Here is a 25,153-nt window from a genome sequence, read left to right as displayed (position 1 = left end):
AAAATTAATAATAAATAAAACATTTACAAACTAAAGCCTAAGACAATAGTAGTGGTGATTTTATTCAGTACTCATCTGCATACAAGATCCGTGTGAAGGATTTTCCTTGCATTACATCCTTGTGATCTTTACAGAAACCAAGTGAGATATATTTTATTATTTCCATTTCATAGATCATTAAACAGAAGCTCACAGAGATTAAAGAATTTATCCAAAGTTGCATGACCAGGATCAAGATAAGGTCCACACCTATCTCTCTCTAATTCCAAAGCTTGCACTTTTAACCACTTTGAGCTCACCCTTTCCTGAAATTCACAGAATTACTAGTAAGGGTTCTGTTCACTAGGAAGGATTCTCTTACACCAGGTCAATTAATCTGAAAAATGCAAACCAATTTTCAACTTTCAAAAAGCTAATGAAACAAAATAAAGCAAAAATTCCAAACCATGGATAGGTGGATACAAATACCTCAAAATAGTAGAGAACAGGAAAAATGTCCTTCTCATCAAAACATAGCATTCTGAAGTTTACAAAGTCGGTCTAATTTTTTTCTTTAAAAGCCAGAGAAAGGATATTTCAAGGAATGAACTAGAAGGGTTACTGTAAATTTTGCACACCTGATAAATATCCCACACTGAAACACTAAGTTTCAGAAACTTTTCTTTGAAAGTTTATGCTCAACCTAAATGTTCTTAAATTTTCCTTTGTTTTCTCACGTAGTTCATGATAACTGAATCAAAGATGAATGAGTTATTTAAGTTAATGAAATTTTTTTAGCATGGGAAATGCCTGTATCATGATGCCACATGAAAAAAACTAAGATACAAATTTTCTACAGTATGAACTTTACAATAGATTAAAAAAATGTATAGAAAAGAACTGTAAGGGAATAATACACCAAAAGGTTAAGAATTTGGGGGCTTGGTTGGGCAAGTTATGAGTAATATGTTTCCTTCTTATTACTTCTCTTTATTTTCCAAATTTTCTAGAATGTGCACAATTTCATCATCAGAAATATAAACTTTACTTTTTTAAGAATTGTGATCTAGCCCACAACCTTGGTAGTGTCATTGGCTCAGTAGAAAGAACATGAGAATAAGAACATGAGAGTCAGAAAAGTGGAACTTTCTAAGAAAATCAGATCCACCTCCCATAATGCCCCATACTGAAAGGCATCCATCCGCATGAACCCAAGTCATGGGCAAAACAAGAGGGCTGAACAATGACCTTCAAGTTTCCCTCCAACTCCACAGAAGATCATACTGCTATTATGAATACTCCATTGAGTAACTGTTGTGGCCATGGGAATTCATGGTGCAAACTTCCAACTACAGGAAGTGCAATTGACCCAGAGGTCCAGCTGCATGCTCTGAAATCCATCATCACGTACGCATGAAGGTCACGTTTCCCATAGGTTGCTCCCAGCCAACAACTGAGCACAGCTGGGCACACTTGGAAGACACGGAACTCCTTTCAGACATGGAACCTGGCTTTGGCTCAAGGACTCCCCAGTGGCCTTGCTGAAACTTCCTTGAATGGCACGGCAATCTTGCACATTTCCATCCAAACTTCCTTCCTTGTCTCCTTCACTCAGGGTCAATGTTGCATTGTGGTCTCGTGGCTCTCCATCCCTTCCTGGCTCTTTCTCATTTTTTTCACGCAGGTGTTTCCCCTGTAGAAATCTTTGCACATTAATCTCATCTTGGCATCTACTGCTCAGAGAACCCAGATTAACCCAGCATATTGGTAGATCCACAAACTATACCTGTGCATAGAAAGACTGAACAGGAGGCTGCCCAGGTGGCACAGCTCCTCATAGGATTGCACACCTGGTTTATATTTTGTCTTATTGTCATTGTCATTTTCTTCCTTTTTATTTTTTTCTGAGATTTAAAACTTTTTTTATTTTATATTACAATATAGTTGATTTAAAATATTGTTAGTTTCAGATGTACAGCAAAGTGATTCATTTATACATACACATATATACATTCTTTTTCAGATTCTTTTCCCAAATAGGTTATTACAGAATACTGAGTATAGTTCCCTGTGCTATACAGTAGGTCTTTGTTGATTATTTATTTTATGTATAGTAGTGTGTATATGTTAATCCCAAACTCCCGGTTTATCCCTCCCTCCCACTTTTTCCCTTTGGCAACCATAAATTTGTTTTCAAAGTCTGTCAGTCTGTTTCTGCTTCGTAAATAGGTTCATTTGTAATGTATCTTTTTTTTAGATTTCACATATAAGTCATATCATATGATATTTGTCTTTCTCTCTCTGACTTCACTTGGTATGATCATCTCTAGGCCCATTCATGTTGCTGCAAATGGCTTTATTTCATTCTTTTTTATGGCTGAGTAACAGTCCATTGTATACATGTACCATATCTTCTTTATCCATTCCTCTGTCGATGGGCATTTAGGTTGCTTCCATGTCCTGGCTATTGTAAATAGTGCTGCAATGAACACTGGGGTGCATGTATCTTTTCGAGTTATAGTTTTCTCTGGCTATACACCCAGGAGTGGGATTGCTGGGTCATACAGTAGTTCTATTTTTAGTTTTTTAAGGAGCCTCCATGCTGTTGTTCTCTTTTCTTCTTTTTTAAAACAAATGTCAATTACAGTACGAAAAGACTAGTATTCTATTGCTTACAGACCAAAAAAAAATTTTTTTTTATTTCAATAAGCCTTTCCTGGGTTTATTTTCAACTTGTTCTTGTTTCTTCTGCCCCATCAGCCATATGCATCTCTTCAGCAACTTCTGACTCCCTATTTCAGATCAGATAATAAGGTTCATTCTTCATTTCTGTCAACTACAACATTAGAGGAATCTTCCTCTGAGATTTAAAGTATAATTAATCACTTTCATCCAGCATGACCCTCTTTGGATGGCTAAGGGACCGTTTTGTGCTAAAATCCTTTATTTTCAATACAGTGGCTTCCACCTCCCATGGTTATTTGTCAGTCTCTGTCTATCTTAACCACTCCTTTGAAAATGTCAGCAAGCCAGCATCCCCTGACTCCTGCCCACCTCTCCCAGGTCGAGGATATTGGAATCCAAAGGTCTTCCTGCTGTGCTGTTTAGAATCCCTTTTGCAAGCTAAATGAGGCACAAATTTAAATTCAGAATCTCCAAATCAACATTTCAGAAAAGACACCCTTATTCTTTGGTAATTAGAAGGAAAAATAAGCAACTCTGCAGGAAAGTACCATCCTTTCTTTGATGAGCTCTGAGTAATTTAGGGACTCCTTGGGAGACATTTCCTCTTCTGAGTGAGGGGCAGCAGGTCCTTGGGAGGGTCACTGCCCAGGACGCAGCCGGTGCCCCCCTTCTGTCCCCTGAGCAAGTAGTTCTGTGTCTGCGGCCTTGCATAAGCAGTGTTTCATCTTCTTGGTGATGTAAGATTTGGCTCTGGTTCATGGATTCTTGTGGCTATTGTACCAGTGCCAAAACCCTTACAGAGCAGTACTCAAAGAGATTGGGAGGAGAGAGCCCCAAGCATGTGCACGGACAAGATCGTGCCTTTGTGACAAAAGGTACTTTGATTTTGACCCTTTCTCTCCCGTAGACGGGACAACAAAGCTGTCTCCAAACTCATGCTACACCAGAAACCCTCATGGTGCAGCAGATGACATGGAACAGAGACATAGTCGATGCAGGACAGCCCCGCCGGTAACACAGAGAAAGAACTGGTCCAGGCTTGGAGGCGTGGGAGTGGGTCTCACACACTGGATATAACTGTCTAACTCCTGGGTCCCCGGGCACTGAATCAGCTCAGGACCAAATGTCCCTATTCCCTTGTTTGACCAAAATGACCCAAGGAGAAGGCTGACTCAGAGAACCAATAAGATTTTTTTTCCTACTTCGTGTTCCTGTTTCTGTTTTATTGTCCTCAGGGAATGTAGAAAAAGCAAATGTTATCAGAAGTGATTTCCTCTTCACCAAGGCCATATGCATGAGGTTTTATGTCCCCAAAAAATTTGTAGCCTTCCCCGAGGAGACCTTCCCTAACAGCCTCTCTTCAGTTATTTATTGTGACATTTCCAAAACAAACAACTGGACAACTGAAACCCAGTCTTGGATGGAGAGGCTCAGGGATGCGAGATTATTGGTCTTAGGCGGCAGGCAGGACTCCTGCCTGCGGAACAAAGGAGCCCATCTCGTCAACCTCTTGAACCCTGTTCAGTTTCTCCAGTCACCCATGAAGCCTTCAGCAACAACACCAGCTCCCTTTCTCCTCCCTGCTAAAAGGAGACCACTTTGCAACAGAGAAACTCTGATTTATGAACATAAATCTCTTGCTAATACCTACATTTCCTACACACCATTCAGACAAGATTCGGGATTTTCTTAGCAAACTTAGACTGAAACTTGAACACTTGCTGTTAATCAAGTTTAATCCCAGGTTACAAATATCCTCACTAAGAAGGAAGGAATTCTATCCCCATTGGTATGGGTGCAATTCCCTTTCTTCCAAAAACATTCTTTCTAAATTTAAACTCTACAGCAAATCTCCTAAAATGGAAGAAGTCAAGTGGTGGGTGTCAGAGAAGGGGAAGTTCTAGAGTTTGCAGCTAAAAGCATAATGAAACAGACCAGGTTTGGGGGACTATGAAAATGTCCTGGATTTAGCAAAGGAATAATAAAGGAGAAAGAAGACACTCCTAACCAAGTCTGGGGATTTGGGATACATTCTATATTATGCACGGTGCCACAAAAGGAACTCTCTTTAAATACATTTATCTCACTCATGTATATCTCCAGAGAATATTTCAGAAATGATTAGCTGTTTTACAGGTGAATGAAAAGCAATACCCATCCCTAAGAAATTAACGTGAAGCTAAATTCTTTAACCTGGACAATAAAATGAAATCAGATGGTCCAGTGCTGTAAGTTAGTGTGAAATTATTATGTCAACAGCTCAAACTCTGTTTAAAAAACAAAACAAAACAAAAACAAAAAACTTCACTGAAGGTAAATGCAAAATGGGTAAGAAAATACATCATGCAATTTTCTTGAGAAATTGGGTGGGTGACACATTAACAGTAAATTCATTTGAGGACTTTTTTGATCATTGGGCATCTTTGTTAATGACCTGGAAGATGAAGAATGGAGAAAGTAAACAAAAATGGAAGGAAACCTGGAACGAAACAAAATGGAATTGGAGATGTGAAGTTTTAACCCAAGAAAAATTCTACTTCCAGCAGAAAATTACTCAAAACGTGTACCTCTGAAAGTGTGGGTGAGAGTGGAACAGAGTAAAGAAATCTGAGCAGGCTGTTGGAAATACATGACTGAATTCATGCTGTGTAATATGGAAATCAAAACCCAGTGTTCTTTAGAGATCAATGACACTCTTCCTTCTAAGAAAAGAAGGAAGTACAACCAACTTGTACTCCCTACAAGTTGATTAATTTTCACCTCTAATTCTATAAAATAGAATAACTAAAATCCAGTGACCTGAGGAAAATAGAAGTTTGGGCTGTATTTAGTATAATGGGTATTGGGACCAAGATTCTCACTTACCTTCGGAACAATAACCCATGTGATACCAGAATGCTGTGGTTATGTTTCAGGGTTCACAATGTTTGTACATTTGCATGGCTAGCATGAATCCACACAGAATGACAATGCTTAGAGAAAATTTTTTTAAAACTCGGTGTACATGTTTTGACTGAAATGGCAGTGGCGAAAGAATGAAGTAACACCTTAAGTGGAAATCCTTACATATGAGAGGTCTTAGCACTCCTAGCAGACAGGGAATAGGATAAAGGGGGACATTTCAGTGGCATTTAAAGGAAACAAAAGAACCCTGCTCACATGAGTGATTGTGTTACGAAAAAGGATTTCCAGGGGAGTAGCCTAAGCCACTTTATCCTGCCCCTTAAATGCCAAAACAGACAGTGCCCTAAGGAAGTTAAAAATATCTTGGAGTAACTGTGAAGAAAGGAACAAGTGCTACATTTGTGGAACTGACCACAGTCTTCATCAGTGCTGGAAAGTGCAGAATGAATCAAGCAAAGACTACTTATTGAGAATTAGTATGGTCCCAGGACTGCTGGGAACACATTAAACACACTGGAGAAATATGTAATAAAATTATTATCATTTAAAAAGATTTTTTAATTTGGAAAACCAAGATTTGAAAACAATCAGTGGGTAACAGGAGTCAATGCAAAATTCATTGAGTTATTCGGATAGTCATGAAACCCAAGAGAAGTTCATAGGAGAGCGAGCACAGGAACATCCACGGAGGCTCCCTGGAGGACAGAGGACTGAAGGCTAAATAAGATGTGAATACGCAGAAGAGAAGGAAAAGTACACTCCGTAAAATAAAATAACATAAAATAAATAAAATATTAAATTAAAGTAAAATAACATATGACAGCAAGCAAGCTTCAGGGAAAATGTTCTGGAGACAGTGCGGATCAGAGGGTCTGTGATGAAGAGCACAGACAGATACGATACATCCTTGGAGGGCTAGTGTGGGATCAGCTGCGGAAGCAGGTTAGACCAAGGCAGGAAGATGTGCTCCTCATAGTAAGAAAACAGGGAGCCTCTTAGTTTCTAAGCAGGGAGTGAGGCTGATTTGCTAGTAAGACTCATGCCAAAAAGCCAAGCATGGGTAATTAGTCTAGAGAAAATGTGGTGGTTAGGGCAACACAGAGAGGGGAAGAGAAGAGAAACATTCCAAAGGAAAAATGAGACATTTCAAAGGCACAGTCCTGAGGACTTTGTGGCTAACCAAATCTCCAGGGAGGCAGCCCCCGCAATGCCTGCCACCAAGAGTCAACTGAGATCATCAGAGCAGGACACCCAGTGCAACTCATTTTCCCAAAATGCTCTTTGCAGAGGGTAGATGTAGAGAAAAATCTGGACTCTGTCAACCCAAAAGGCAATGTTTGAGGATCCGGAATAAAGACCAGAGCATACGTTGCAAAAAAGAAAACAACTGAAGGTTAAACCCTAAGACCACATACTGCAAAGAAGATGGAATGAGGTACAACATAGCTTGTTATATGAGCCAGAAGCCCCGAAATGTCCACACTGAGGTCCCCCCGGTCAGCAACGTCACTGGTTCCTAAGAAGAAAGTAATGAGACAAATGGGTGATAGAGCCCCTTTACCAAGGAAAAAAAAAGTTACACAGGTAAGAAGGATGGCTGGTGTTATCATATTCCTACCCTTCCCCAATCCAGCCCCCATAACCAAATTTGTTGGAATCTCAGGCTCTGGGATTTAGAATGGCGCCCCCTCCCCAGTAGTCTCTATCTACACCACTCCTACGCTTTTCTATACAGGAGACCCTTGTAGAGTTCTAACTCTCTATCTTATGCTTCAGCTCTGCTCACATATTCTGAGTAAGGATGAAGCAGTTTAATGCTCTATCTCCTCTGCCTGTAACCAATTACAGCAAATCGAGAGGGAAGGCTGGTTAGGACACCTCACTGGTTTTAAGATTACCCTGTGTCTCTGCTTTCATGACTTCCTGATCATCTGTTCTAGAACATTAACCAGAAAGCAATAAATGTTATTCTAACTGCAGTCAGATGACTAACAGAGATGGAGAAGGAGAAATTACTGGAAGACAGTGGCAGTACAGATTTCCCCTCTCAGTCCCTGCTTAAGGCTATTTGGCAATGCTTCCAAGGTCTCTTGGAGTATAATTTTTCATTTAATCAAAGTTCACCAGACTGTTCTGAACACACTTCCCTAAACTCCTTATTTTTTTTATTTTTATTATTTATTCGTTTTTTTTTTTTGCGGTACGCGGGCCTCTCACTGTCGTGGCCTCTCCCGCTGCGGAGCACAGGCTCCGGACGCACAGGCCCAGCGGCCATGGCTCACGGGCCCAGCCGCTCCGCGGCATGTGGGACATTCCCAGACCAGGGCACGAACCCGTATCCCCTGCATCGGCAGACGGACTCTCAACCACCCCCCGCGCCACCAGGGAAGCCCCCCTAAACTCCTTATTTTTATTACTTATTTTAATAGTCAACTGTGTCAGTAAAATCTCATCTAGGTGAACAGACTAAACATATAACAATTTGGTAGGGCAAAAAAACAAAACAAAAGCAATACATATAGTAATTGTATAGGAAACGTTAGAGAAGTCATCTCTGCCAATGTGTGCTTCGTAGAGATTTCATAATAAAATGTCAGTGCAAACATCATTCAGTTATCCCTGGGAATGGCTCTTTTAGAATATTATCTGTGAACATTTTAACCTTAGGCTGACTTACCTCACCACGTAGCCTATCTGGGGGTCTCTTTCCCTCATGCTTGGTTGCCATGTGATCAAAGCAAACAGTTCTTCACTGAGGCTGCTCCCTTCTCTCCTCACTTCCCAATCCCTAAACTACTTAAGTACAACCAGGTCAGGCTAGACCATGGAAACCAGCAGCTTTACTCTTACCATTATAGTGGGCTTACTTGACCTGGAACATTACCAGTTAAAGTGGTCATGTCAACAGCAAGTGAAAGGAAGAGCCAGCCACTCCAGTAGACTAAGATTGATGTCCTGTTTGGAGGAAGGAACAGATTGGCAAACTACCTAGGAATTTAAGAGGCAGTTCCAAGAGGAAAAACAGCTCTGGGAACTTGGTAAATTTTCCAAATATCCCGGGTTGACTGGAAGCTGTGTGCCTGTACAGCAGAGACCAAAACAAGTCCAAGTCACCCACACACCCCTGGCCAACAGATCCTGTGCACAAGCACAAAGGAGACATAAAAGGGCCTGAAGGAAAGAAGAGCCCAGGTAGACTTGAAAATGGCCTGAAGTTTGAATTTTTCTCCACAGCCGCCCTCCCCTAGAGCTATCAGAAGAGAGTAGAAGCCTTAAAACCTTGTGGTATTAGAACACAACCCATGATGTGTCTTCACCTGAACAATAAGCTGAATGCAAACACAGGAGCAACTCCTCAGAAACCAGACTTAAAGATAAAGCAAGAAGAAAACATTAGTGTCTGCACAGTGCAGGAGAGACAGAATTCACAGATTCAATCCACGTTAGTTACCAAAGAAAAAACAAAAACAGCTCTTAGAAGGAAATAAAGTCAGACTCGGTAGTTGCTACAGTATACTATCTAAAATGTCAGGTATTCAAAAAAATGAGACATACAAAGAAACAAGAAAGTATGATCCATACTCAGGAAAACGCGGGTCAGAAGAAACTGCCTTAAAATGACCCCTGATGTTGTATTTAGCAGGGAAAGATTTCAAAACAGTTGTTATAAATATGTTCAAAGAACTAAAGAAAAATTGTGTTTAAAAAAATTAAAGGAAAGTACAATGACAATGATTCAGTGCGTAGGAAATCTCAATAAGGATATAAAATTATAAGAAAGAATCAAATGGAAGCTGTGAAGTTGAAAAGTAGAATTACAGGCTTCCCTGGTGGCTCAGTGGTTAAGAATCTGCCTGCCAATGCAGGGGACACGGGTTCAAGCTCTGATCTGGGAAGATCCCACATGCCACGGGGCAACTAAGCCCATGCACCACAACTACTGAGCCTGCACTCTAGAGCCCATGAGCCACAACAACTGAGCCCCGTGCCACAACTACTGAAGATTGTGTGCCTAGAGCCCATGCTCCACAACAAGAGAAGCCACCGCAACGAGAAGCCCACGCACCACAATGAAGAGTAGCCCCTGCTCACTGCCACTAGAAGAAAGCCCGCGCGCAGCAACAAAGATCCAACACAGCCAAAAATAAATAATTTTTAAAAAATTTTTTAATTAAAAAATAAAATAACTATTAAAAAAATGAAAAGTAGAATTACTGAAATGAAAAAACTTCACTAGAGGGTCTCAGCAGCATATGTGAGATGGCAGAAGAAATAATCAATAAACTTGAAGATTGAGCATTATAAATTACCCCATCTAAAGGACAGAGAGAAAAAAGATTAAAGAAAAATATATAGAGGCCCAGAAATTTGGGGGGCAGTATCAACTGCATCAGCATACTTGTAATGGAAGTCTAAGACAGAGAAAGAGAGAGAAAGGGGCAGAAAAAATATTTGAAGAAATAATGGCTGAAAACTTTACAAATTTGATGAAAAACATTAATCTACAGGCCCAAGAAGCTCAATAAAGCCAAGTAACATAAACTCAAAGAGGTCCACATCTATACCGATCATAATCAAACTATTGGGGAAAAAAAAAACAGAGAGAAAATCTTGAAAACGGCAAGAGAAAAACAAATTCTATATAGGGGCAAACAAATATTAATGACTGATTTCTCAATATACAAATATATGTAAAGAGAAACAGGAGACCTCTGGATTCAGGAAAAGGCGTTTTGTTTGCAGAGCAGCTTATGTCAATTTCCCAGTTTCCCACAGAACAACGCAATGAGCACCAGATATTACCTGCACTTCCAATAAGATTTATAGCTCAGGAGAGGAATCCACAAAATTATGAAACTCAGGGCTAATAGTGGCACATCTGTAACTCTGAGGGGTTGGGGGGAAGCCTTTAGTGTGGAAGGTAAACCAATCTTCTCTGAGGGGATAAGAAGTTTGTTCTCTGAGGGGATAAGGAGAAGTTTGTATTACCCTTTGATCTGGGGATGGGGGAGGTGTTTGGTTTTTGTTTTAAGATTAAGATGCTTTATTTTCCCTTCCAGTTTCATTGAGATGTAATTGACACATAGCACTGTATAAATTTAAGGTGTAAAGCTAATGGTGTGACATACATACATCATGAAATGATTGCCTCAATAGGTTTAGTGAACATCCATCATTTCATATAGATATAAAGTAAACGAAAAAAAATTGTTGAAAATTTTCCTTGTCATGAGAACTCTTAGGATGCACTCTCTTAACAATTTTCATGTATAACATACAGCAGTGTTGATTATATTTATCATGGTGTACATTACATCCCTAGTACTTATTTATTTTACAACTGGAAGTTTGTACCTTTTGACTACCTTCATACAATTCCCTCTTTGGAATACAAACAAAAATAATCTCCAGGGGATGTGTCTCCAAATCTCTCTGGAAGCTTCTACATTGAACTTTCAAAGCTTGTGGGCATTAAGTGTCTTTTAACTTAAGTTCCAGTGCCCTTTGTTTGGAAAGCCCTGACCATGGCGAAACATAAAGATATCCATGGAGCATTATCTCTTGACAGCCAGAAGACAGTGAAATAACATATTCAAATTGTTTAAATTAAAGAACTGTCAACCGAAAATTCTGTATCTAGCAAAACTGCTATTCAAAAACATAGGTGAGATACAGAAAAGCCCAGATAACCAAAGACTGCAAGAGTCTGTTGTTCGCAATTATGGCTTGCAAGAAATATTAAAGGAAATATTTTAAGCAAAAGAAAAGTGACACCAGATGATAAATTGAATCCACAAGAAGAAATTAATTATGCTGCAAATGGTAAATATGTGAGTAAATCTAGAAGACTCTATAAATACATTTTTCTTCAATACATCTCTTAACTTCTCTAGAATGCATAAGACTGTATAAACCAACAATTATGACACTGTGTTGTCATGCTTATAACAAATATAAATGTATTATATATGATAATAGTGGCACAAAGAAGGGGGAATGGAGTTATACTGAAGCAGTGTTTCTGAATTTTACTGGAACTCAGTTAGTATTATTCTGAAATAGATTGTGATACATTAAGATGCATATTGTAATCTCTGGAGCAACCACTAAGAAAATTAATAGAACCAAAAGCCTGTTCTTTGAAAAGATTAACCAAGTGGACAAAAACTTAGCTACATCAACGAAGAAAATGAGAGAAGACACAAATTACCAAAATCAGGAAGGAAAGAAGGGGCATCACTGTCAAACCTACAAAAATGAGAGGATTATAAGAAAATTTTACAACAACCTAATGCCGACAATTAGACAACTTAGATGAAATGCACAAATTCCTAGAATGATACAAACTGACTCAAGGAGAAATGAAAAATCTGAATCGGCCTACGACAAGTACATAATTTGAATCAGCAATTTTAAATCCTCCTACAAAGAAAGACCCAGAACCAGATGGCTTTGCTGGTAATTTCCTTCAAATATTTAAAGAGAAAACTAATGCCAATTCTTCATAAATTCTTTCAGAAAAGAAAGGAGCGAAAAGTACCAGCTCATTCTATGAGGTCAGCATCACCCTGATACCAAAGCCACAAACAGATACCACAAGAAAAAAAAAAGCCTTAACGAATAAACACACTAAAATCCTTAACAAAATTAGCAAAGTGAACTCAGCTACATATTGGAAGAATTATACACTGTGACCAAATGAGATTTACTCCAGGAATGCAAGGTTGGTTTAACATCCAAAAATAATGTAATATATTAGTAAAGGAAAAGATTCACATGATCCTCACAACAGGTGCAGAAAAAGCATTAAAATGACTATAATCATGGATAAAATACTAAGTATTGGCAAGGATGTGGAACAACTGGAACCCTCATACATTGCTGATGGGAATGTAAAATGGTGCATCCACTTTGGAAATCAGTTTGGTAGTTTCTTAAAAAGTTAACAGTTCCCCATAGGAGCTATTCCTACTCTTAGGAATGTAGCCAAGAAAAGTGAAAATGTGGGTCCATAGAAAGGCTTGTATGTAACTATTCATAGCAGCATTATTCATAATAGTCAGAAACTGGAGGCAATCCTTATGCCCAACAAGAGGTGAATGGATAAACAAAATGTGATACATCTATACAATGGGATTTTATTCAGAAATAAAAAGAATGATATGGTGATGCAGGTCACAACATGGATGAAACTTAAAGACATGATGCTCAATGAAAGAAACCAGATGCAAAAGACTGTATATTTTATGACTCCATTTATACAAACTATCCATAAGAGGTAAATTATAGAGATAGAAAGTAGACCTGTACTTTACTGGAGGGAGGAATAGAGATGGACAGTAAATGGTCTCATGATAATTTTTTTATATGATAAAAATGTTCTAAAAATGGATTACAATGATGGTTGCAAATATAATAAATTTATTAAAACTCAAAGCATTAAATTTTTTTTAAAAAGGGAAGTCAGAGGGAGAAGCAGGGGCTAGCTCAGGTAAGACCTTGTAACCATGGTAAAGAATCTGGATTGAAGTGTAGTGGAGCACCATGGGGCAGTTTCAAGAAAGGGAATTCCATAATCCAATTTCCTGGGGCTTTGGTGCTTTGTTTTTTAATTTCTCATGCTACTATGTGGAGAAAGGACTATAAGGGAATCAGAGTAAAACCAATGAGACCACTTCTTATAAGGACTCATTCATTCAGGTAAGAAACAATGATTGCATATATAGATACACTACCAAATGTAAAATAGCTAGTGGGAAGCAGCCGCATAGCACAGGGAGATCAGCTCAGTGCTTTGTGACCCCCTAGAGGGGTGGGATAGGGAGGATGGGAGGGAGGGAGACACAAGAGGGAAGAGATATGGGGACATATGTATATGTATAGCTGATTCACTTTGTTATAAAGCAGAAACTAACACACCATTGTAAAGCAATTATACTCCAATAAAGATGTTAAAAAAAAAACCATTCTTCTATGCAAAAAAAAAAAAAAACAACAATGATATGAGGACGGAAGCAGTGGGAACATCCCGAATAAATTTTAAACTCAAGAGAATGGAATCATTGCCATTTAGTTCAGATAACATGAACCAGGAGATCAGAGGATGAAAAAAAATACCAGATTTCCCCTATCTCTGGGCACACACATATAGTGAAATAGCAAAAGTCACCTAGATCACTTTCAAAGAGAAGGCTGGATAAGTATATGACTTACTTAGAGGTTTCTAAGTGATGAACTTGGAGTAAACAAGAAAACAGAATGATTTCTAATCATGCAGCAGCCAGGCTGGTATGTGAAGTGTTATTTACATTGTAGGAATTTTTTTCCTCCAAGCACCTTATGTTTGTTTGTCCTAAAGAAATCATCATTATCAAAAGTCCGGGGGTCTGTCAGTAGTTAAGGAATTGCATGTTTTAAGAGGACATGCATGCAGGTAGCCCTTGATGGAGTCAGTAACTCGGAAAACAGAACAGAGGCATCGCTAATGAGAGACGTCGACTTTATATTCCTGAGCTGGCGTTCAGAAGTCTTGATATTTCTGCATGTATTTGAATCTCCTGCTTGTTTTAATTATGTTCATCCAATTCTAAGTGATGCATGGTATCAAGCATGACCAGGAATGGAAATATTTCTCTGTGGAATTTTTAAAATCTTGATTGCTGCAAGGAAAAGACCTCTAAGAAAACAGAATCTTTCCAAAAACAGATGAGATCCCTGTAACTAAGACCATTCCCAAAATGGAATAATATGAACCTTGTGGCCTATTTGCCCCACTCCTATTAGTCACGACGATACACTCCCCCAAAAGACAGAAATCTGAGAGAATGCAAGAAAGGGGAGCAGAAAACAGAATCGGGCAAGCAGCGAGTGGGACCCCAGAAGATTTTTCACATCTTGGTTTGTGAGAGGAAAGAGCCGTTTATTCAAAATGCTGCTTCAGGGGACCGGAAGACACAGAGGAGAACGCCGACCTAGTGACCTCCACGAATTGCTGGCTGTAGTTCAGCCCTCCAGCCCCGCCTGCAGGAAGCCAGCCATCCAGGCTCCCAACTTCCTGTCCTAATCAGGGCGGGTGATGGGGCAGCCCTCTGGTGAGAAAGTCCTGAGAATGCCATTAGCCACATTCAAAGTTCAGGGCAACGGTTTCCTCCTCAAAGCCTTCTGACAGCAGGAGGCAAGAAGCCCTGAGGCCAAAGGGCTAGGCTGCTGCTTGGAGGGTTGGGAGGTGGAGAACGTTGCTCTTCTCCCCCGGGCAGTTTGATGACAGTGGGTGGTCGGCTTTGGCCCAGAGGCCTGCCTTAACAGGGAATCCTCGTTTCTTCCGGGTCACTGAGTCACTGTCTTGGAATCACGACTTTACAGTCTTTGAGTCCATCTTTTAAGCCTCAGGTAAGACCACCTTGACCAATCTATGATGTCAGCATCACGTGACAGCCTCTCTGAACTGGGCTGCATGACCCCTGGCTGACCATCCAGGTGACTCCCCCAGGAAAATGGCTTCGACACAGAGACTGTCCTGGTCTCAGCACGATGAAACGTTGAGTCCCCGTCAGGAGGACGGGTGTTTCATTAGACATTCCTGTGGCTGAGACTGTTTCACCCGTATCCACTGTCATCCTCTTTTAATAACCAAGATGACCTGCCCATGAGAACCTGGCTGGGTTATGTGGCACCAGCTATAATCTGGGAACAGAGGACATATCTCACATGCCTTTAGCTATAGCAAGAATCCCAGACCCTAAGGATTAAAAAAACCTTAAAAGACATTGAATTCCAAGTCCTCAAATTGCCTCTAAACCTTCCCTGGCAAGTGTCCATTCAATCTGCATTCAAATATCTCCAGGGTCACAAACAGTCCTTTTCCTTTTGGGGAAGTTACGTCCTTCTGCTTAAAGAGTCTTCATGTCAACCTGAAAACAATTTCCCTATGACTTCCACTCAACTTTAAGTTCTGCAGTGGGGAAACCATGTCTCTCTCATTAGGGTTGTATTTCGCCAGCTTCTTCCATCTCATCCATGAGAATATCATGAGCAATCTCATCAAATGCCTCGTGAAAATCTAAAAATGCTGTACGATTCCCTGAGTCAGAAGCCCACAAAGCCTGCCGCTGAAAGAAGTTAGTTCAACATGTGCCATCTTACGTACGTTGTGGATTTCAAAATACGTGATTACCTTGTCCTTAGAAAACTGAAGCTGGTGAAGACCAGTTCCTTACTGGAGAACTCACAAGTCATTCTTTTAATAATTCACTCTAAAATCTTACCCAGAGTTCACCTAAAGCTCACTGGCTATAATCTCAGGATATTTGAGAATGAGGAATCGTTCCTAATACACACCTCAAAATCATCATTTTATTGAGAAGACAGTTTTCCATTAGAGTCATTCCTTTGGTGTAATTTGGTGTCAGTTCTCTGGAAAGCAATCTGGAAAGATCTAGCAAGAGTCTCTTGTTTACTATCCTTGTACTCAGGTCAGGACACAGAGACAGTCACGTGAATCTACATTTTCAGGGCTCCAACTCGTCCCAAAGAAGAATATTTCCTACATTTTTCAATTTTGCTTTCATATCAGATTTTATTATCTTTTAAAGTCATTTCTTAAGGTTACAGTGCTTTAGGATTATATGGATATGGCTATATCAATGGGGACTAGAGTCCAATAGCACCTCTTGTTAAAAACCATATGAAATAGCTGAAAGTTGTAAGTATTTGTTTCTGTAAAGGGGTTTGGGGAGGAAAAAATGAAGGCAGAGGCACAGGCCTACTCACTCTTTTGTTACCAGTTTATTTAGCTTTCAAACTATGCATATATTACATCTAAGAACAATAAATTCGATGTTAAATTATCTTTAAAAATGTGACACTGTGCTTTGTGAAAATCATTTTTAAAAGAAAGGAAAGGAAGGAATAAAGGCTCTTCAAGGATACTGGCAGTTTCATAAAGTGCCAAAAGAGAAAGGGAGAATTTCATTTAAGGAATAATTTTTGAGTACTGGGTGCTTAGCATTCTACCAGAATCTTCCTTACGATGGAAATAAGAGTAAAGCCCTCTTCATGCCCTCATAGACCTTATATACAGTCAGAGGAAGGTGAGAATAAGTAAGTATACAAAATAAAATACAAGTTAGAATATGATCTTATCATAAATGACACCTTTTTGACAGTGTTATAGGCTTCAAATTAAAAGGAAAGCGCATATTGGAGGGAGCTGGAACACTGTTATAGGGGAATCACGTTGGAAGTTGAAAGATGTCTAAGACTTTGGCAGGAAGAGAAGTGGGCTAGAGTACCTCCACTGTACTCTGAGGGCACAGCATGAGCTAAGATGTGAGGACAAGAATGAAAGGACCCACGTGGAGAATGACCTTAGTCTTTGGGGTGGGAGCAGTGGATGCCAACAGAGTCAGGCTGACAGGGCACCACCCTTGCTGGGTCCAGGAAATAATGGGAGACAGTGGATGTCTGAGCCAGAGCATAGTGTGATCAGAGTTGCGCATTAGGAAGACTAGTCTGGCAACCTCTACCGGAAGAATAAAGAGGAGTCATCAGAGACTAACTGCAAATGAAGAGCATGAAATAGAAAAGGCTGGACGTGCAGAGCGGCTGCATCTTAGCCCCTCAACGGGAGGAGTGTCACAGAACGCACAGATACGTTTCAAAACCACCCTAACTTCTTTCTGTTTCGTTTCTCCACTCCACAACTTCTTCCTCTCTTTGACTTCTCTGTTCATTTCCCCCTCTCCTTCCTTTTCTCCAGAGGATTCCCTTAACTTCTGTTAGCCAAACTATTCAATCAGTCTATGCACATTCCTTTTGCAATTATGAGACATGGCCGTTTCCTCCAAGAGCTTTAATGAGATCCTGCAGCCCTTGAAGAGGTCTTCCCTCAATCAGGGGCAACCAGGATGGCAAGGCTTTGGCCAGGCCATTGTGTATAACCTTCAGACTTCGGTTCATCATTTCATAGACCCCATTTTAAATAGTACATCTTTCAGAAGAGGAACAAGGAGTTCAAGTGACTCCAGTGAGTCTCTTAAGAACTTCAAGTTTAGGGGCTTCCCTGGTGGCGCAGTGGCCAATGCAGGGGACGTGGGTTCGAGCCCCCATCCGGGAAGATCCCACATGCCGCAGAGCAACTAAGCCCGTGCGCCACAACTACTGAGCCCACGTGCCACAACTACTGAAGCCTGCGTGCCTAGAGCCCGTGGTCCGCAACAAGAGAAGCCACAGAATGAGAAGCACACACACCACAATGAAGAGCAGCCCCCGCTCGCCGCAGCTGGAGAGAGCCCGTGCACAACAATGAAGACCCAACACAGCCAAAAATAAATAAAATAATAAATAAAATACAGAATTATGAACTTCCTTGATTTTAACAAATATAAACTGAACGGCCTCGTGGACTCCAGACATAATCTGTCATCTGACCTCACATGACTCGCTTCTGTTGACGTTAGGATCCCTCACAAAGTGAAGGATTGTTAAATGTTAACATGGAAAGTGACATAAAAGCATGCTAAGAAACGGTAAAGGAAATTCTTTTTAGTTAAATGAACACGGGGAAATGTTTCCCTTAACGAGGTCAATCACAAACTTTATAATGCAATTTAACTGGAGTGGAAAGTAACTAAGGCAAGATTCACAGTTAACGTCCTTCCATCCCTAACAGTGTGTGGTTCTCTGGTGGCTTGACATTGAGCCTGTGATAATAACCTGAGGAATATTTCAAACCATTGCTTTGATGTGAGGCACCAACTGAGCCCCCTGTTAAATGGAACTCTTCTTTCCTACTCTACATGTTTCTGTGTGGAGGCACCTCCATCAGAGGAACACTCCTGTCTTTTGCCCCATCTTTTGTTCACTCTCTTCCAGAGGACAGGGTGCACACTTACGTGTGACAAACATTGGTCCACATTTCCCAAATGGACGGACATCAGAAGCACAGAAGATGCCGTCTCTTTTCTTCTCTCTGTCCCTCACTATTTCTCACCTGCGTGAAGTAACTTATCAGTGCATTTGGAAGAAGGAACTAAACATTCCACCACAGGCCCTTCATTTTCTCTCTAGAGACTTGTGTTCTGACCTGCTCTCTGGTAAGGGGAAGCAGTCTACCTTGTGTGGGAGGTCTGTGGTTACGGAGCTGTGCCAATAGCCCTGTAAAGAATTACCCAGAATTCCTGGTGAAGACTTAGTAATCCATTAGGCTACAGACCCAAGCTACCTTCTCCCCAAATCTCCCTCACAACGAAGGGGAATTATTTCCTACACATCCTCCTGACTTCTGGGTCTACCTTCCAACTGAGATTCATCACCAACAAAGTGTTCATGCTTAGAACAATAGTAGGATATTAGCTGTTTTTCTTCTCAAAAGATCCTCTGCAAAGGAAGCGAGTCTTTACAGATCCAGGCGTATCTCAATCTACCTGTACAAGCAACTATCATTCAGGCAATTCAAAAACATATACTGTCATAATATAAATATAATTCACAGAATACAAATTGTAACTTACACAATAGAAGTCTAGTTGGATCACACGTAATGTGTGTGCTCTTCTGGCCACTTGCACCCTGTCACACTTTGTATAACAATAACTTCCACCCCAGAACTGTCTAGGGCTGTGTGCTTTACAGAGTGCCTTTCTACTCATCTTCCCATTGAATTCTCACCATAAATCTGGAAAGCAGGCACGATGGTATCAATCTTCCCATTTTACAGAGGAGAAAATCAAATCTCAGGAAAGGTACAGTGCTTTGCCCAACGCCACACGGCCAAATGGCAGAGCCATGACTATAAGTTAAGTCTTCTAACTCCTAGACTGGTGCTTTGGCAGGGCTCCAGCCAGATCGCATTTCCTGGGATAAGCTCTCTGCATTATCCATTTAGTCGGGCCATTTCCAGATTGGCTGGTCAAGAAAGTAGCCACTGACTAGACTCACACACCACAGATGGCAGAAGAACTGCTTCAATCTGTCTACGGTCAAATTCCCTTACAATGCCCCCCACACAATCCAACCTGAAATCAAAAGGCCCTGAAGTGTCTAGCGAGCAGACATAAGAGGAGAAGAGTATAGTCTACATTGGACCATGGGAAATGACATTCTTTGGGCATCCCTGATTTTTTTTGCTGACTATTCTTCCCATTCGGAAAAAAAATGCAAGACATAAAAGGAAAACAATTACATCACTACAGTGACAGGGCGTTGAGAGAAAGTATGAAAAATTCAACTCTTTACTTCTTTAAATTATTCACATGAATTCCACAAATATCTTAAAATGTCTAGAGAGTCTCTTTTTAAATCTCCAAAATCTGTACAGTAGCGTGAATTTCTGTTTTTCATCCAGATAATTTAACTTCGTTTAAAATAAGGAAATCTAAAAAGGAAATTTTCTCAAATAAATTCTATGAGATATATATATAAAATACAAATGTTTGCTGTATAGAACAGCTTGGTCAAATGTTTCATTTTCTGCCATCTTTTTAGAGGAAAAACAACAAAAAAGATCTTTCCCAGCTGGGGGACGCTTTATAGAGACGTGAGAGCCCTGATAACAGATAAGCTGCAGAATATTCTACTGCACTTAAACAGACAGCCCAGAAGCTAAATACCATGTTGTTCATACGAGTAAGAGAAAGTAAGTAATGACGGAACTCTCAAAACACTCGCTAGAATTCCTGGAGATTACTAAGCACTGGACAGTGGCTGATATAAGCCCATGGTTCTTAAAGAGTCAAGAACCAGGAGAGTAAAGGTTAGTAAAGTAAGAGCAGTGGTGGAAGAAACCTTGACACATATGTATGATTAGTTGATGGGAACAGTTCAACTTTAAATAATGTAGAATAAAGAAGTAGAAAGGAATGTAGACCAATCTACTAGAACATAGGTATTCTCTCATTCAACCCCTAATTCCCAAAAGGATCTTGAAAATTAAGTAATAATTGAAAAGCACTACAAGGTTGTGAAAACAATAGGACACAAAAGCATATATAAGGTATGGGCTAAATTTTGTAATTATATATAAATACATATTTATTACATATGTATAATACATATATAAATAATATACATATATATATATTAAACATATGTAAAAACGGAAAGGAAGTATACCAAAATTTTAGTATTTCTTATCATCTCTGGAAATTGGGATTGTTAGGGATATTTATTCTCTTCTTGTTATTTTCTGAATATTTTAAATGTTCTACAGAGAGTGCATGCTGTTACAATAAATACATACAAGTAAAGTATAAAAAAGAAAGTAGCCTTGTGGGTTCCTGCTACTAAGTTTAACCTCACATTCGGTACGTTTATAAAGCTAATGATCTTTTTTCCTGGAATCTATCAGATTTTCCACTGTTCGTGTACAGTGATTTCTTCAAATCTAGATACTTTTACTGAAAGCAGGGAAATAGTCTACAGTGAAGATGCAGGAATAAAGAGGCAGATGTAGAGAATGGGCTTGAGGACACGGGGAGGGGGAAGGGTAAGCTGAGACGAAGTGAGAGAGTGGCTTTGACATAGATACACCACCAAACGTAAAACAGATAGCTAGTGGGAAGCAGCCGCATAGCACAGGGAGATCAGCTCAGTGCTTTGTGACCACCTAGAGGGATGGGGTAGGGAGGGTGGGAGGGAGACGGAAGAGGGAGGGGATATGGGGATATATGTATACGTATAGCTGATTTACTTTGTTATATAGCAGCAACGAACACAACAATGTAAGGCAATTATACTCCAATAAAGATGTTAAAAAAAAAAAGATGCAGTGAATATTGGGTTCATAAGATTTTTTCTTTCTGTTTACCAGGGATTGAGGAAAAGGGACACCTCGATACTTCACTTAAACATTATTTATTTTATTAAACTAGATATTAGATGTACTTATAGAGATACATTTCTATACAATACTCAAAGAAAAATGCAATGTTAGGGTAATTAAATAATAGAGGATATTTAAAACTATCCAACAGTAATCCTATTCATCAATAATCCTCCAGTATCTCTTAAAGGAGTTTCCCTTATAGGAATCATTCACCTTCAATTCCAATTCAAGCCACCTTACTCCAGGTTCAGCAATTTGCACCTTTTTCATTTAAGACAGAGAACCACAGGGGAAAAAATCCTCTAGCTCTACTTGCAGTGTCAACTTGTCCAGACACAGGAAAATGATCACCCAACCAAACTAGATCACAGAAAAGAGCAGCTCATAATTTTAAATCAGAGGTGAGTGATGGGAGGCATAGAATCTGCACATCACCTTCCCAGGATAGCAAATACTTCCCAAAGAAAGACTTCCTTAGAATCAGGTGTTTGCAGTTTAAGCTTTGTCACAGAGAAAACAAACTTACAGATGAGACCTGATTTGAAAGCAAAATGTCCACCCATCTGTATGCCCCAAAGACAAGGTGGTCCCATTGTCCAGTGAACAGATGGCCGGCTGAGAGCCAGGAGCCAGGCCCTTTGGTGCACGTGCACAGGATTTCAGTTCCATTTCACGGGAAGGAGGTTACAGGGCTACCCTTCACTCCGGGAGACAGGCAGAGAGATTTTCCTGTTGATTTATATAAGGCGATGCTCTCTAAACAAGACACGAGGCAGCTGTTTGGGAGAAGGCACTGTCTAAAGTACATCCCTAATCACAGTGTTGGTGTTGGCTCTGCAAAGACTGAGACATGAGTCCAGTTTAGTTATCACAACAAGCAGGGAATCAGGAACTGGAAACGGTGCCAATGAGAAAGGCAAATCCTTTGACTTCCGTCCACCCTTCCCCTAGCCATCAGACAATCTCATAAAAGTAACTCATCTTGGGTCACGCAATCTTCCTGATAGTATTTCTAGTGCCTATGAAAGATGAGATTTGGGGATTTTCAGACCTTTCAAGAGTGTCGTTTTTTGAATTACCTTTTCCAGATTTCTGCGCCACTCTGCTCTGTGGCATACCTGTTCGTGTTTGAATGTTCTCCCTGCCCACTTGGGGTCCTCTAAAATAAATATGACTTGCCCCAACTCCGCCTTGCTTCTTCCTTCCGGGATGTGGCTGGCTGCCATAAAGTCAAGGGTCGAGATCAGAGGGAGGTTTGTCCTATGCAAGAAAAAACAGACATTGTCAGCTGTACTCTCTCCCACTCTACGAGACCTTCTGGTTCCCAAGAAGGGGGCAGCGAAGGTTTGGGGATGCTTTCCACCTCTCAATGGTCTGAGTAAACGAGGCTGGCTGCCAGCAGAGGGAAGGAAACAAGTTTCTATTGAGATTTATGACCACAGCCCAGTGTAGCGTGCTGGAAAATTACTAAAAGATTGGGTATGAATCTCCCCCTCTGAGATTTCTCTGTTCCCTTTTGATAAACCAAAATTGGATCAGAAATCCAATCTCACAGGATCCCCTCAGCCCACCTTGTAGCAAAACGAGAAGGAATAAAGCCACTCCAAATAGTCTTTCCCAAAGCCAATCTTGTGTTTAACTACTAGAAAAAGTTCACTTATCTACAGGAGTTCCACGCTCTACAAAAGGACCTCATCCCAAGATCACTTCTAAATCACAGGTGTCTTCATTTTAGGAGCTGAGAGACCACACCCATTACAGGCAAATTTGCCTTAAATAGTTTTTTCTGTCCTACATCTAAGGCACAACATTTATTTCCCCCCAGGTTTGTTCAGTTTATACAAATCTGGAGAAGGAAACAGAGAGACAGAGACAGAAAGGTGAGACTTAATCAATACAGCAAAAAAATGAACAAAGGTAACGCTTGTGCACTCAAAATTAATCCACATTTAGGAAGCCACAACATACGCCCTTTGAGAGAGGGATTGTTAAAACCAAGTACACATTTGAGGGTATGACATAAAACCTACTCATGCTTCCAGCCCAATTTGGAAGCCCAATTCTCCAAGCAGTGTCTCCACTTATTGACTTACTTTAAGTCAATTGTCAGTTGTGTTCTAAAAGAAATGTTTCGGGGAAATAAAATTATTAGTCCTCATTGAAAAGTAAGTAAGAAACAGTAACTGCTTCAAATATGTAATGTGTCTCAGTTAAATAACTTAATGATAGTTCAGCCTATTCAACTGTTTAACTGACAGCTGCAATACTCAAGAGTATCAGGGATATTAGTAATGACACTTGCTGTCACATATAGTGAAAGGACAGCTTATCTTCAGCTAAGTGTCTTGGACTGTCCTCTATTGAACAACCAAACTGAATTGGAACTGACACTATAGCTTTACCCTAACCGCTTTCTGCAAGTTGCAGAAAACTCAACTAATGGTACATTAAACAATATGGGGTTTATTATCCCATATAATAAAAAAAAGCCAAAGGCAAGGTGGTTCCACGACAATTCAGCCCTTCAATGTATGCGTTTCTGTTAACATTCCATCCTCGACGTGTTGGAACTGCCATCTACACTTCTTTTCCCACCGAAAGTGTCAAGATGGGTGCAGCAGCTTCCAACGTCACCTCATCATAGATGCTTATCCAGAGGCAGAAAAGAAGAGTTATTCCTCCCAATATGGACTTTTCACAGAGCAGAAAACTTTCTCCAAACTTCCCAGCCAATTCCCCCTCCAGCTCTTTGACTAGTTATCTCACAAGCCTGAACCTGTATAAACCTGGACTGGGCAAGGGAAGTGGACTTGCTGTGTCAATGTTCACTCCTTGGGCTGGGAGGACCCACCAAGCCCATCACCACCAAATACCCCAATCTACCGGGGTTCTGTGAGTGTGGAAGGCTACGTTGATAGGCTACCTACATTGTTTGCTATGGCATTTGTGTTGGTTTTAAATCAATTACTTTTCCAACCTGAGTGTTTCCCTAAGGTTGGATAGCCTATGACATCATATCTGAAAACCTTGGTTGACCAGGCATTCATTAACAGGGGTTGTTATGACTGAACTCCCAAAACTCACATTTTACTGACCCACACAGCTGGTTAACAGAAAATAATAGACAGATAGTTATACGAGAACATTAACTTGGCAGAAACAAGACTAGAATTGCTACGCCATAGCAGCATGTGGTGCCGAAGGCATCAATCACATCAAGGAGATATTCTGTAAAGGTTCCAGATTTCTTGTCCATAGCACCGTCACAGAATATTCCCTGGGTTATTTACTCACAGTTCAGGGGCTACTCTGACGGGCTCTAGTCAATTGATCAGCAGTCAGATCAATTTTTTCATCACCCAATTCACTGCTTCCATCAGGAACTAGACCAAACCCACCAGTTAGTGTCATGTAGACACAGCCTTAATTGAACCAATAAATCTAGGGACCCATCAATTATAGCAATGGCTGACGAGGGCGAAGAGCAGAGATCACTCACAATTCAAAGGAAAAAGCAAAGCACAATGCAGAATGGGAGTCGTCCTCTTCCTCCTCATCCTGTGGGAAGAGGGAAACCTTATGAAATCTGAGGAACTCTTTAGCCAAGAGGATAATGAGGCATAAATCCTGCCGATAGTGAGAAGCCCGGCTCAGGAAGTCACGCCATTAACCAAAGGATCCTCCGGCGCTAGGAAGAGTGATTAACGATCTTGACGTGACACTGCTCCGTGACTTGGAAAGAGTTTGGTTTTCACTCTTAGG

At 40.4% G+C, this 25,153-nt stretch overlaps 1 long non-coding RNA gene across 2 annotated transcripts in view; it reads right to left on the bottom strand.

Moving 5' to 3' along the window:
* The window catches only part of LOC141278116 (uncharacterized), a 90,924-nt gene extending 68,394 nt beyond the window's left edge, over positions 1–22,530 (bottom strand). For both annotated transcript variants that reach the window (XR_012330434.1, XR_012330435.1), the window contains exon 1: positions 22,471–22,530. This is a non-coding gene — a long non-coding RNA (uncharacterized lncRNA). The remainder of the gene's footprint in view (positions 1–22,470) is intronic.
* Between the last annotated feature and the right edge of the window lie 2,623 nt (positions 22,531–25,153).

Source organism: Tursiops truncatus, chromosome 2, assembly GCF_011762595.2.
Source record: "Tursiops truncatus isolate mTurTru1 chromosome 2, mTurTru1.mat.Y, whole genome shotgun sequence".
Lineage (NCBI taxonomy): Eukaryota > Metazoa > Chordata > Mammalia > Artiodactyla > Delphinidae > Tursiops > Tursiops truncatus.
This window is presented reverse-complemented; position numbering and strand designations above follow the sequence as displayed.